Genomic DNA, 12,564 nt, shown 5'->3' on the forward strand with positions numbered 1-12,564 from the left:
CCTTCAGCACACCTGGTCCTTGTCCGTCCCCCTTCATTTTACTGCTCCTCAGTCACTTACTTCAGGAAGCGCTGTCCACGGGGTGCAGTAGATACCACCACTGCCAGCAGTTGTCATGGAGTGTGTGGGAGTCAGGGCCCTGCATCCTCACTTCCTGCGATTCACCGTGACTCTCAGCCGGCCAGTAACACAGAAGGTTTATTAGATGACAGGAACACAGTTCCAAGCAGGGCTTGTAAGTACAAGCAGGACGCCTCAGCCAGGTCCCTCAGGGTGGGGGGCAAGGAGCTTAGACCCCAGACTTGGGGTTCCCTGCATCTTACCAGCCAGCCCCAAAACTGAAAGCCCCCTCCCGCAGTCTCACTCCTCCTTCCCCCAGCTCCTCCTCCAGCCTTTGTCCAGTTTCCCGGGCAAAGGTGTCACCTGGGTCCAACCCCCTCCCAGCTCAAGTTACAGGCTCAGGTATCCTCACTCAAGTGCAGTCATCCCCTGCTCTCCCATCCCCCATGCACACAGTCCTAGCAGAACTAGACGACATTCCCCATTCAATCCACCCTGCTCCCTGCTGCATCACACCTGGGAAGTTGGAAGTGAGGCAGCGTCCCAGACAGCACACCGGGAAGGGAAATGGAGAGGGGACGACGGGCACTGCAGTGAACTCAGCACCCGTCCCGAAGGCCATTGGCAGAAAGTTGTCCTCTCCTGGCCTACGGGAGTCAGACAGTGAGACAGAGATCCCTTGGCAAAGGGTCACTTCGTCTTTGCCAGCAGCTCTCACCTGAGACATGACAAACCCATCACACCAAACACATCTCTTGGAGGATGATCATATGAGGTGTCTACAGAAAGTCTTAACTGGTCAAGACTCATAATAACTGAGAGATCAGTATAAATGCTTTGTTCTGTACATATGACTCATACATTGAAAATCTATTTTATGGACTTGGAATGGAAAATAAATCACTGAGAGGTAACGGGTCCCGGAATTGGCCCATCCACCCAAGAGGGAGTCGTCACTTTTTGCTAGTCAGCTGGCAAGGTAACAGTGCTCAAGTAACCAGCCTTGTTCCATCCCAAACTATCAATGGAAAACCATCGGGGCACCACCAAACAACTGAAACTGGGGTGGTGGGGGGGAAGAGCTGAAGGTAACACAAATTTAATCATCCCAAATCCAAAATAGGAATAGTTTAAAGGTAGATGTTACATGCGTATGGTGTGGAGGGGCAGGCCAGAGTGCATATGGGATGGGGCCTGTTTGGAGGAGGGCTAGGGCATGACTGGAGCAGGAGCAGAAGGCCCAGCTGGAAGTAGCCGTGAGAGGCCCAGCTCAGTGTGCAGATCAGGCTACCTCAGGTCCAAGGTGACATGCACCAGATCATATGCAGCTGTTGCCTGTAATACGTGTGCAGCACCTAGGACAGGAAACAGTTGCTGGCTTCTACAGTGCTAAGAGAGGGCTGGAGGGGATGAACAAGAAGGGAAGGTGGAGCTGGAAATGGTGGCAGAAGGAGGAGGTGGAGAAGGAGAGAGACATTTGAAAGCATGACCATCATTCCCACTCCACCATAAGAAAAGGTACAGGAGAGGGAAGCAGTACTTCAGAATCACCCAGCAACTACGTGGAGAGAGCACTGGACAGGGACTATTCCTGGCTCTGCCACGGGCCTGCTGGGTGCCCTTGGGTAAGTCATTGCACTTCTCTGTGCCTCTGATTGCAAACTTGTGCGAGACCCGCAACTGCCTATAGGGCTGCTAACTCCTCCAGCCAACATGGCTCTGTGCAAAAAGCTAGGAAATTCACTTCCAAAAAATGATAATTCAGGATTTAAGGTTGCCCGGAGCCCCTCCAGAAGAAAGATCAGCAGAACTCAAACTTGTAATAATCAGGAAATGCAGAGATAAGGTACACACCAGCGTAATCCTAATTCTGACCCATGGGAGCAGTGACCCTTTCTTTACTCCTACAACACACCTATGTGCACACGGCCATTTGAGATCGTGCCTGTCACTAAAGTACGAGGGAAAACGACAACTAGGGCACACAATAAAGCTCTTTATCTTTGCTAAGACGGAATTTGGTTTTAGGTGAGCTGCACTATACAGGAGCTGCTGACACCTGTTCTACACTCAGACACTGAGCCTGCTCCCCAGAAACAGCCGCACACTTGGTCAGTTGAACACCTCTTCACCCCGTTTTACAACTCTCATCCTTACTCACACAAGTTCCAGTTGACATTCCACATTCACTTACCCATCGTTAAGCACACACACTGCTCTCAGATCCCACCTCACAGCTGACCATTCTCATGGCAAGCAGTCTCCTGTTTCCTCCTGACAACATGCCCAGCTCAGTGCAGAAATGATACAGACTGGAAGCTCAAGGTACACATGTACCTCATTCCTTTCATCGCACACATGGGGGGGACTCAGACCCAGATCTTCTCATATCACAATCACACGTCCACCAAGTTGCTCTAACTAACACCTCTACCATTCAGTGCAGCCACACCTAACAGAGTGCGTGCAGCTGGAGTGCAGGCAGAGAACGCCCCGTGGCTGTTGCTAGCTCCAGGGGGGCAGAGTTAAGGTTCCATTGGCATGGACGTTAGCTCTCTATTTCCTAGTTTTGAGAGTTTTGAATTTTACTGAACTTGACATTCTGGCAGGGCCCAACATACTGCGGGGCAACCTTACCTCTGCATTAATGAAGGCATCAGTGACTAGATGAATGTTCAGTAAATACCCAGAAAGTGATGGTTCCCCATCCCTACCTGCCATTCACACAGGCAGCAAAGCCCTGGGCAAGGCAACTTTCAGAGGCCAAGAGAAGGGGTTAGAGCTTAGAGTTTCTCTGTCACTCAGGAAGGGGTAGCAGTGAGGGAAGACTGGCAGCAGATAGTTGGAGGGGTGAAGGGGTTTGGGGGTATGCTGGGAGACAGAAGCAGCTAGGACTGGACAGAATTAAGGTCCCTACCGGGTACAGGCAATAGGGCTATGAATAAGGCATTGCACTGTATAAATTTCCAGATTAGATTATACCGATTTGTAAAGACACATGAGATCTTTCCCTCATGGCATCACCTTCACTGGGTTCTTCCTTTCATTGGTAATTCGCTCAAGTCAATAGTTAAATAAGATTCTATCAGTTATGAAGTGGCCATTTCAGATTTTTGGGGAGTGTCTATTAATTTGCAAGAAGGGCCACGTGCTGGGAGAGACGGGGCCTTGGTTTCATTTTAACTTGTGCATACTCAGCAGCTTCAGGAATTTTGTTCAAAGTATTTACATGTTTCCCTGGCCTGTTCTTAAAAGTACTGCTGTAGAAAGTGGGGAAGGGCAGAAACTCACTGCAGGATCAGTAGCTGAGTCCCTTAGATATTTATAGCTCATCAGAAGAAGGACGGGGATTGGTGGGTGTCTGGGGATTTAATAATAAACACACAAATATCATTGTTCTTCATGAATTTTCATCTTCTAATTCCCATAACCCACTAATTATCCCTGGCTGCCCCCGGGAGTCTGGGGAGGGAGTACTAGTAAACTCCTGTGGCCACTGTGGAAACTAAGGCGCAAGGATCTTTCAGTGTCTGGCTCAAAGTCACCCACTTCACTGGATAAATCCCTAGTTGCTGGGCTCTGCAGAGGGGTGGGGAGGTGAATTCTGAAATACTGTGAGCCACGCTGGTCTCCCGTGTTTAAGAAGGAAGAATTCAAAGTGGAACAGGTGCAGAGAAGGGCTACTAGGATGATCCAAGGAATGGAATATCTGCCTTACGAGAGGAGACTCAAACAGCTCGGATTGCTTAGCCGAACCAAAAGAAGGCTGAGGGGAGATAGGATTGCTCTCTATACATACATCAGAAGGCTAAATACTAGGGAAGGAGAGAAGTTTTTTTAGGTTAAGCACCAATGTTGACCCTAGAACAAATGGATACTGGCCGTCAGTAAGTTTTGGCTTGAAATTAGGCGAAGGTTTCTAACCATCAGCATGAAGTTTTGGAACAGCCTCCCAAGGGGAGCAGTGGGGACAAAAAACCTAACTGGCTTCAAGACTGAGCTGGATACCTTTATGGAGGGGATGGTAGGATGGGACTGCCTACAATGGCAGGTAGCCAATCTGCAACTGCTAGCAGCAAATATCTCCAAAGGCCGGTGATGGGACATTAGATGGGCAGGGCTCCGAGTTACTACAGAGACTTCTTTCTCAGGTATCTGGCTGCTGGGTCTTTTCCATATGCTCAGGATCTAACTGATTCCCATATTTGGGGATGGGAAGGAATTTTGCCCAGACTCAGATTCGCAGAGACCTTGGGGGTGGGTTGCATTCTTCTGCAGCATGGGGCATGGCATGGGTCATTTGGGGGTTTAAACCTGTGTAAATGGTGGATTTTTTTGTAAGTTGAAGTCTGTAAATCATGATTTGAGGACTTCATTAACTCAGCCAGAGGTTAGGGGTCTACTACAGGGAGGTTCTGTGGCCTGCGATGTGCAGGAGCTCAGACTAGATGATCAGGATGGTCCCTTCTGGCCTTAAAGTCCATGAGTCTATAAACTGCCTTGCGTTGCACAGACACTGACGGCGATCAGGGCCCCATTGTGCTGCGCTTTGCAGACAGCTTGACTGAGATCAGCACCCCCATTGTGCTGGGCACTGCACAGACAGAAAGGGACAGTCCTTGTCCCAAAGAGATCACAATCCAAGTACACAATGGGTAGGAGGAAAACAGAGGGGGGCTGGGACTTCCCCAAGGTCACCAAGCAGGTCCGTGACAGAGCCAGAAATGCACCTTGCAAACTCCAGAGCCCCCTCACCTGCAGCTTGGAAAGGTCCCCAGACCCCACTGTATTAGGCTGCGGGAAGAGGTGGTTTGTCCATGGAGGCACAGGCTGTCCTGGCAGGGCAGCTCAGCTGCAGTCCCTGCACACAGCTGGGGGGGTGTCCCCTGGGTCAGGAGAAGTCAGTGTCCAGTCGTGTGGGGCTGTGCTCCTGGCTCGTACCTCCAGCACTCACTGCTGCCCCTCCGTTACCAGCTGCACCGTTCAGCCAGCCCCAGGCCTCAGTGAGGTCACTGTCCCCCTCCCCACCCCAAACCGTCCGACTGGGACATGGTGCACCCGTGCCAATCAGACTGCACTAGTGTAAATTGTGTCTGTACTAAGGGTTTGCACCAGTGCCTAAAACACCGGCGTGGCAGAGACCTTCAGTACCCCAAACAGCACTCGAACTGGGATCTCTTTCTAGCTCTGTCACGGACAGCCTGGGTGACCTTGGACACGTCAATGTTTCTCCTCCCAACTTTAGTCTATTTACCCAGTTGCCCACTCACTGGGGTCTCCTCTCTCTCCAGAGCTGCTCACCCCTAAAGTCTGTGTGGGTGTCCCCAGAGCGAAGGTAGTTCAGCTCTGGAAGAGTCTTACAAGGATGGCTGTGGAGTCTCTTTCCTGGAAGTTTTTAAGAACAGGTAGGACAAAACTCTGCAACAGAAAATCTACATATACTTGATCCTGCCTTGGCAGAGAGTGCTGCACTTGATGACATCTGGAGGTCCTCTCCAGTCCTACATTTCTATGATGCTATGCAATATATATGTATAAAAACAGAACATAGAGAATAAAACCCACCACAGCATAATGTCAGGTAATTCAGATGGAAAAGAAATAAACAAAAAAACACGACCCTTCCCAGCATGAAATGACAATACAAAGGAAAAGAAAGCAACACAGTGCAAACTAACACACCCTAGGACAAAAGTACACAATGGAAAAGAGCTGAATTCAAACCAACACAACACAGGCAACACACAAGCTGAGGCAAAACAATGCACCATAAAACTCTGCAACGCAACATGGTGCATCACAGGTCCAAATGGCACCATGCAGGACAGCCCAGCGTAGAACAGGACACAGGACATAAGAGAATTATTACAATGTAGGCCTGGAAGGGATCTTGAGGGGTCGCCTACTCAAGCCTCCTGTGGTGAGGCAGGACCAAGTATCCCTAGACGTTCCCAGACAGGTCTACCTCTAACCTGGTCTTCAAAACCTCCCATGAAGGAAATTCCACAACCTCCCTTGGAAGCCAATGCGATGCAAACACTCAGACCAGAACAAAGCTGTGCGTGCACGAGGACACACACACACACACCCTGGGCTTGTGTTTAAGGGGAGAGGCAAGAATTCAAAGAATCTGGATTCAGTTCCTAGTTTTGCCCCAAATTCTCCATGCAAACTTGAGCAAATTACTTCAGCTCTTTGGGCTTCAGTTTCCCCATCTGTAAAATGGAGAGCAGCCTCCCACCATTTCCTGATTTAGCCTTTGGGGTTTTTGTGGCAAGGATTCTCGGTCACTGTGGGCACGTCTACCCTGCAGGTGGGCACCGGCGGCCGGCCCGTGCCCACTAACAGGGGCTCACAGGGCTCAGGCTGCGGGGCTGTTGAATGGGGGTGTCGATGGTCCAGCTCGGGCTGCAGCCCAAGGTCTGGCCCCCTCCCACCTCACAGGGTCCTCCAGCCTGAGCCCAGACCCCTACCCTGGCATGGGCCCGCTGTGGGTTTTTAATGGCAGGGTGGAGATACCCTGGGTGTCTGTGCATCCCCTGTCCCAAGGGGGCCCCTGATCTTGGTCAGGGTCTGTGCAGAGCCCAGCACGACAGCGGCCGCACCTCAGTTACCAGATCCCGGATTTTGTTTGGGGTCCCTGCAGCACCTGGCAAAAAGCGGGGCCAGGATCTCCGTGAGGGTCTGTGCAGAGCCCAGTACAGTGGTGGGGCATGATGTTGGCCGAGGTCAGTGCAGGGCCAGGCCCAGCGGGGACACAGATCGCAGTCGAAGTCTCTGAACTTCCCAGGACACTGGAGACCGCAGTCTGGGCCGAAGTCGTGTGTTGCTTCGCACGAGGGGGGCCCTGATTTCAGTCCAGGTCTCAGTTTTACCTGGCACAAGGGGGGGGCCTGATGTCAGCTGGGGTCTCTTCAGGGGCCTGCAGAACAGGGGCGCAGATCTCCGTTGGGGTCTCCACAGCGCCTGTCACAACAGCGGGGTCTGACCCGTGTGGGGGTCTCTGCAGGGCCTGGCAGAACAGGGGCCCCTGTAGCCCCCGGCCCGACAAGGTCCCTGCTCTCTGTCGGGGCGCGGGCAGTCCCTGGCGCAACGAGGGCCCCAAACTCGGTCAGGGTCTGTGCCCGGCACGCGGGGGGGGCTCCTGACCGCAGTCCGACACCTGGGGGGGGGAAGCGGGAAGATCGCCAAGGATTTGCTGTCGGTATTTCAGAGGGGAGGAGAACACGGGGCACAGGCGAAGGACACGTCCCTGCAGGGAAAATGGGGGGCAGGGGACCCCCCAGACCGGAGACCTGAACGGGGCACGGGCGGAGGGGGGAGGAAACGGGGTACGGGGGGGGGGCAGAGCCCGTCTCAGGGAGGTGGGGGAAGGGGGGGGTCACCCGGGCTGCTGCTCGCTGCTGTGGGGACAGAAAGGGGGCAGGGCGGGAGTGGGGGGGCCCTGGGGAGGGGGCAGCGGTAAATCCGAGGGGATCTCAGCCCCCCCCCCCCGTCGCTCCCCGGGGGGGCCCGGCTCCTCCCCCCCCCCGGCCACGTCCGGGCTGCGCCGAGATTTTTCCCGCCCCCCCCGGGTCTCCTGCCCCCCCCCGGTCTCCCCCCGCCCGGCCCCCCCGGGGGCAGATCCCGGCGCTGCGGGAGGCCGGGTCCCCCCCCGGACCCGGGGCAGAGTCACCGCCCGGCCCCCCCGGGGCTCGCTCCGGTACCTGGAGGCTGCAGCGCCGCAGCGGGGCGGGCGGAGCCCGGGGCGGCCCCAGGGCGGCTCCGGCGGGAGCGGGGCCCGGGCCGGGCACGGGGGGGTTAACGAAGGTCTCGCGCCCCGCCGCGATCTGCGCATGCCCAGAGCTCCAACGGCCCCGACCGCTCCCCGGCCCCGCGCGAGCCCAGCCCGGCTCCGGCTCCGCCTCCCCCCTCCGACGTCACTTCCGCTCCCGGGGGAGTCAGGCACTACATCTCCCAGCCTGTCCCGGGCGCCGCTTCCGCCTCCTCCGGCCCAGGGCAGGGCGGGCCCCGGGGTCAGCCTGACCCGCCCCCGCCGGCGCCTTCCCCCGCCTCAGGCGGACTCTGGTGCCCGCGCGTCCCGCCCGCTGGGGCTCGAACCAACCGCCCCCCGGCCCCGCCCCCGGGTCCAACCGCCCCCCGGCCCCGCCCCCGCGTCCAACCGTCCTCCTAGCCCCGCCCCCGCGTCCAACCGCCCCCCCTCCAACCGTCCTCCTAGCCCCGCCCCCGCGTCCAACCGCCCCCTCGGCCCCGCCCCCGAGTCCAACCGTCCTCCTAGCCCCGCCCCCGGGTCCAACCGCCCCCCCGACCCCGCCCCCGCGTCCAACCGTCCCCCCGGCCCCGCCCCCGCGCCCAACCGTCCTCCTAGCCCCGCGCCCGGGTCCAACCGTCCCCCCGGCCCCGCCCCCGCGCCCAACCGTCCTCCTAGCCCCGCCCCCGGGTCCAACCGCCCCCCGGCCCCGCCCCCGCGTCCAACCGTCCCCCCGGCCCCGCCCCCGAGTCCATCCGTCCTCCTAACCCCGCCCCCGGGTCCAACCGCCCCCCCGACCCCGGCCCCGGGTCCAACCGTCCTCCTAGCCCCGCCCCCGCGTCCAACCGTCCCCCCGGCCCCGCCCCCACGCCCAACCGTCCTCCTAGCCCCGCCCCCGGGTCCAACCGCCCCCCGGCCCCGCCCCCGCGTCCAACCGTCCTCCTAGCCCCGCCCCCGGGTCCAAGCGCCCCCCGGCCCCGCCCCCGCGTCCAACCGTCCTCCTAGCCCCGCCCCCGTGTCCAACCGTCCCCCCGGCCCCGCCCCCGGGTCCAGCCGCCCCCCCGGCCCCGCCCCCGCCTCCAACCGTCCTCCTAGCCCCGCCCCCGCCTCCAACCGCCCCTCCCGGCCCCGCCCCCGCCTCCAACCGTCCTCCTAGCCCCGCCCCCGGGTCCAACCGTCCCCCCGGCCCCGCCCCCGCGTCCAACCGTCCCCCCAGGCCCCGCCCCCGCGTCCAACCGCCCCTCGGCCCCGCCCCCGCGTCCAACCGCCCGACCGGCCCCGCCCCCGCGTCCAACCGTCCTCCTAGCCCCGCCCCCGCGTCCAACCGCCCCCCCGGCCCCGCCCCCGCGTCGAACCGTCCTCCTAGCCCCGCCCCCGCGTCCAACTGTCTTCCCGGCCCCGCCCCCGCGTCCAACCGCCCCCTCGGCCCCGTCCCCGGGTCCAACCGTCCTCGTGGCCCCGCCCCCACTCCGCGCCCCCCCCCAGGGTCCGACCGGACCCCGCCCCCCCCCCAATTAACACTGCAAAATTTTCCGTGTCTCACCTGCAAAGAGCGAGGAGGCCTTGTGGCACCTCAGAGACTAACAGATTCATTGGCGCCTAAAAGCTTTCGGGAGCTAAAACCCACTTCCTCAGATGCTTTGGGCGGGGGGGCGGGGCGCAGCCGGCCGAGCCCCGCCCCCCAGGAGGACACCATTCCCCTGAGCCTGGGAGTGTGATGGCAGGGCCCAGGACAGATGCTGTGTTGACTTTGTCCCTTGTGAAACAAGCAGCGAAGTTCCAGCAGGCGGGGGCTGCCGAGAGGCGACTGTGGGGATGGGGCGGACGACGCTGCTCTTTGCTGGACACAGTGCCAGTGGGCCTTAAGGAGGAGACGCTTCGTTCATCTTCGCTACCTGCTGCTTGGCCCTCTCGCTCCAGTATTTGCTCTAGGCCTCCTGGAACATGTTTTTGGAGCAGATTTTGGCCTTCGGTGTGGAGCGTATGAGGCAAGAGCCCCCCCATCTTCCGGTGGAGAGAGCAGGTCTCTTCTGGCGGAGGGACAAGCCGATGCGTCAGTCAAAGGGCTCCTCAGACGCAAAAGCCTCGCCCAGGATGAGAACAGCTTCTAAGTGGGCTTTTTCCATCTCCTTGACTTCATAACCAGTAAGCAGTTTCATTTCTATCGACTGTAGCTCACGAAAGCTCGTGCTCAAATAAATTGGTTAGTCTCTAAGGTGCCACAAGTCCCCCTTTTCTTTTTGCGGATACAGACGAACACGGCTCCTACTCTGAAAAGTATCTTACATGTAAGTGTTCCTTTGAGGCACAAAACAAAACGTATTCATTTTCTTGACCTAGGAAACAAAATATTTTATCATTAGTATTGATGCATGAAAAGAAATAATGGTTACACTTTCTTTATGCTTGAAATTAAAAGAATATATCTCTTGGCTTGACACATAAAAAAAGTTTTTTTATCTAGTGTCTTTATGCGAAAATGTATATATATTCCCCTTTGTTGTGAGTTGTGACCCACAAAATTAAACATTATTTTGTTTTGACACAGGAAAGAAATTACTTCATTTATTTTCTTGATTTAGGAAACCATTAATCATTGTCACTGGAAGGAGACCCCGAGCCAGTAGTTGGCAGGCTATAGGATGGGGCAGATACTTGCTGCTGATCATGTCTCTTTTGTTTCTCTATTTTTCTCTTTTGTCTTTACCACTCCTCCAATGTTTATATACAGTGTCACAGTTTACTTCTCCACACTTGAAGTGTGACCTTTGATCCTTATTAGCATATCCAGGTGATTTTCTTTCAATCTGTTTTGTGATTTAATTTTGATACTATTCATAAGGCTAAAGCCACGCTCACAATCAGCACTGGAAGCCTGAAGCACATGTATCCACATATATTGTGAAACCACACTGTATCGTTCTGCATGTTGTTGACTGAAAGTCACCATTTCCTGGAAATTTGTCATCTTTGCTTCATGTTTCTCTGCAATTATGTATTTGTAATCATTATATTGGTTCACAATGAACTCCTTCTCCTCCATGGTGTTTTGGAGAGATTGACTAAGGTCCAAATTTTTTCTGTATTTGTCAGCTAGCTTACTAATGTTTTCTGTGCGAAATTCATAACTGATTTGTTGTGATGAAAGTGAGGCAAAGTCAAAAGCTGACCATTCATTTAGTTCCTTTTCTGGAAACCTTTTATGCAGATGATCACACAGTAGAGATATGAATCTTGGAATAGATGCACCGCTGAATTGTACATCTCGTGTGCTTCATGCAATTAGATTTTTCACACTGTTGCTCTAAAAGATTGTTTTTCCGAGATACTGCCCTCCACAACTGATTAATAATTTCTTTCAGTATCTTTCCAGGTCTGGAAGTAAGAGTTGACTGGCTTTTAATTTACAAAGTCCTTTTCATTCCTGCTTTTAAAGATAGATACTAAGTTTGTTCTTCACCAATCTTCTGGGACCTGATCCCTCCTCCACGAGTATTTAGAGAAAATTGCTAATGGTTCTGAGATTGCTTCAGCTAGTTTCTTAAGTATCCTGAGATGAATTTTATCAGGCTCTACTAACTTAAATACACTCAACTTATCTAAATATTCTTTAAGCTGTTCTTTCCCTGTTTTGGCTTGTCTTCCTTCTCCTTCACTATTAATATTAACTGTGTTAAGTATCTGGTCACCATTTACCTTTTTATTAAAGAATGAAGCAAAAAACCGGAGCTTTTCTTGAACTCTACAGAGTTAGATATAACCCACCAGCGCAAGTCTGGGAGGATCTGTTCCAGAGGCTGTGTAGACATACCCATAATGTGCTACTTCCTAGGCTTTGCTTTCTGCATAGTGATTCCCCCACAGCTCCATTACTCTGAGATAGGCCCTGCTGGAGGCAGAACCCCTTTATGTCATGATGGCACTTCAGTGAGTCCAAATAATTTCAGGCTCCTTGTAGACACCATCTCTTCTGGGGTGCCGCAGCCAGGAGGTATTTGCAGCAATACAAGACAGCCTTTTCAGAACAAGACTGCATTGCTTAGGCAACTGGAAAACAGGATTTCCAGATCCCTTGTAAATCTGGAAAAACAAAACTGAACTCTACATTCATTTTGGCAGAGTCATCTCCCAGCTTGTCCAAAGCGTCTTTCATCTCTCTCACTCTGTGTGTGTGTGTGTGTGTGTCTATGTTTTTCCTAGTCTCTTTCTGCTGTGGATAGCAGCAAACCTAAAACCCAGTCGGTTTGTACCCTGTGTCCCAAAGTGCCGTGCAATTATATTCTGCTTCCCTTGGATCCCAGTCATTACATGTTAATGTGCAGCCTTTGAGATTTCCATTGTGCTTCATGCATATATGGAGAGTTCTGGATAATGTATCCATCAAAATGGAGACAGGCCTATGTTACTTCAAGAGCAATTACATCCCTATCCCAGAAGAGGACTTAATGCCTTCACAGTCAGTGGTTAATGAAGCAAATTAAGAGGGAAGCTGACCACATGCATATTTTTCATTAAAATACCTACTAAATAAGTTCCCCATTCTTCAGAGGGAGACAAGGTCAAAGCAAAGGGCGAAGATACTGAATCGTCAAATCAAAGAAACTAATCAGTAAAAGGTTTCAGAGTAGCAGCCGTGTTAGTCTGTATCTGCAAAAAGAACAGGAGGACTTGTCCCTGGACCAGCCCCACTGGGGCTGCAGGAACAGCCTGGAGCTCAGCCCGGGCTCCCAGCTCACACTGGAGGCAGCAGCACC

General features: G+C 54.4%; 1 protein-coding gene across 5 annotated transcripts in view; it reads right to left on the minus strand.

Annotated features, from left to right (window-relative positions):
- The window catches only part of LOC140904194 (uncharacterized), a 99,372-nt gene that overhangs the window by 21,179 nt on the left and 65,629 nt on the right, over window positions 1-12,564 (minus strand). For 4 of the 5 annotated variants that reach the window (XR_012156450.1, XR_012156449.1, XR_012156448.1 and 1 more), the window contains exon 7: window positions 9,354-10,146. The exons of the other annotated variant lie outside the window; for it this stretch is intronic. The gene's annotated coding sequence lies outside the window, so the exon portion shown is untranslated. The remainder of the gene's footprint in view (window positions 1-9,353; window positions 10,147-12,564) is intronic. 5 annotated transcript variants of the gene reach the window in all.

Source organism: Lepidochelys kempii, chromosome 28 (genome assembly GCF_965140265.1).
Source record: "Lepidochelys kempii isolate rLepKem1 chromosome 28, rLepKem1.hap2, whole genome shotgun sequence".
Taxonomy (NCBI): Eukaryota; Metazoa; Chordata; order Testudines; family Cheloniidae; genus Lepidochelys; species Lepidochelys kempii.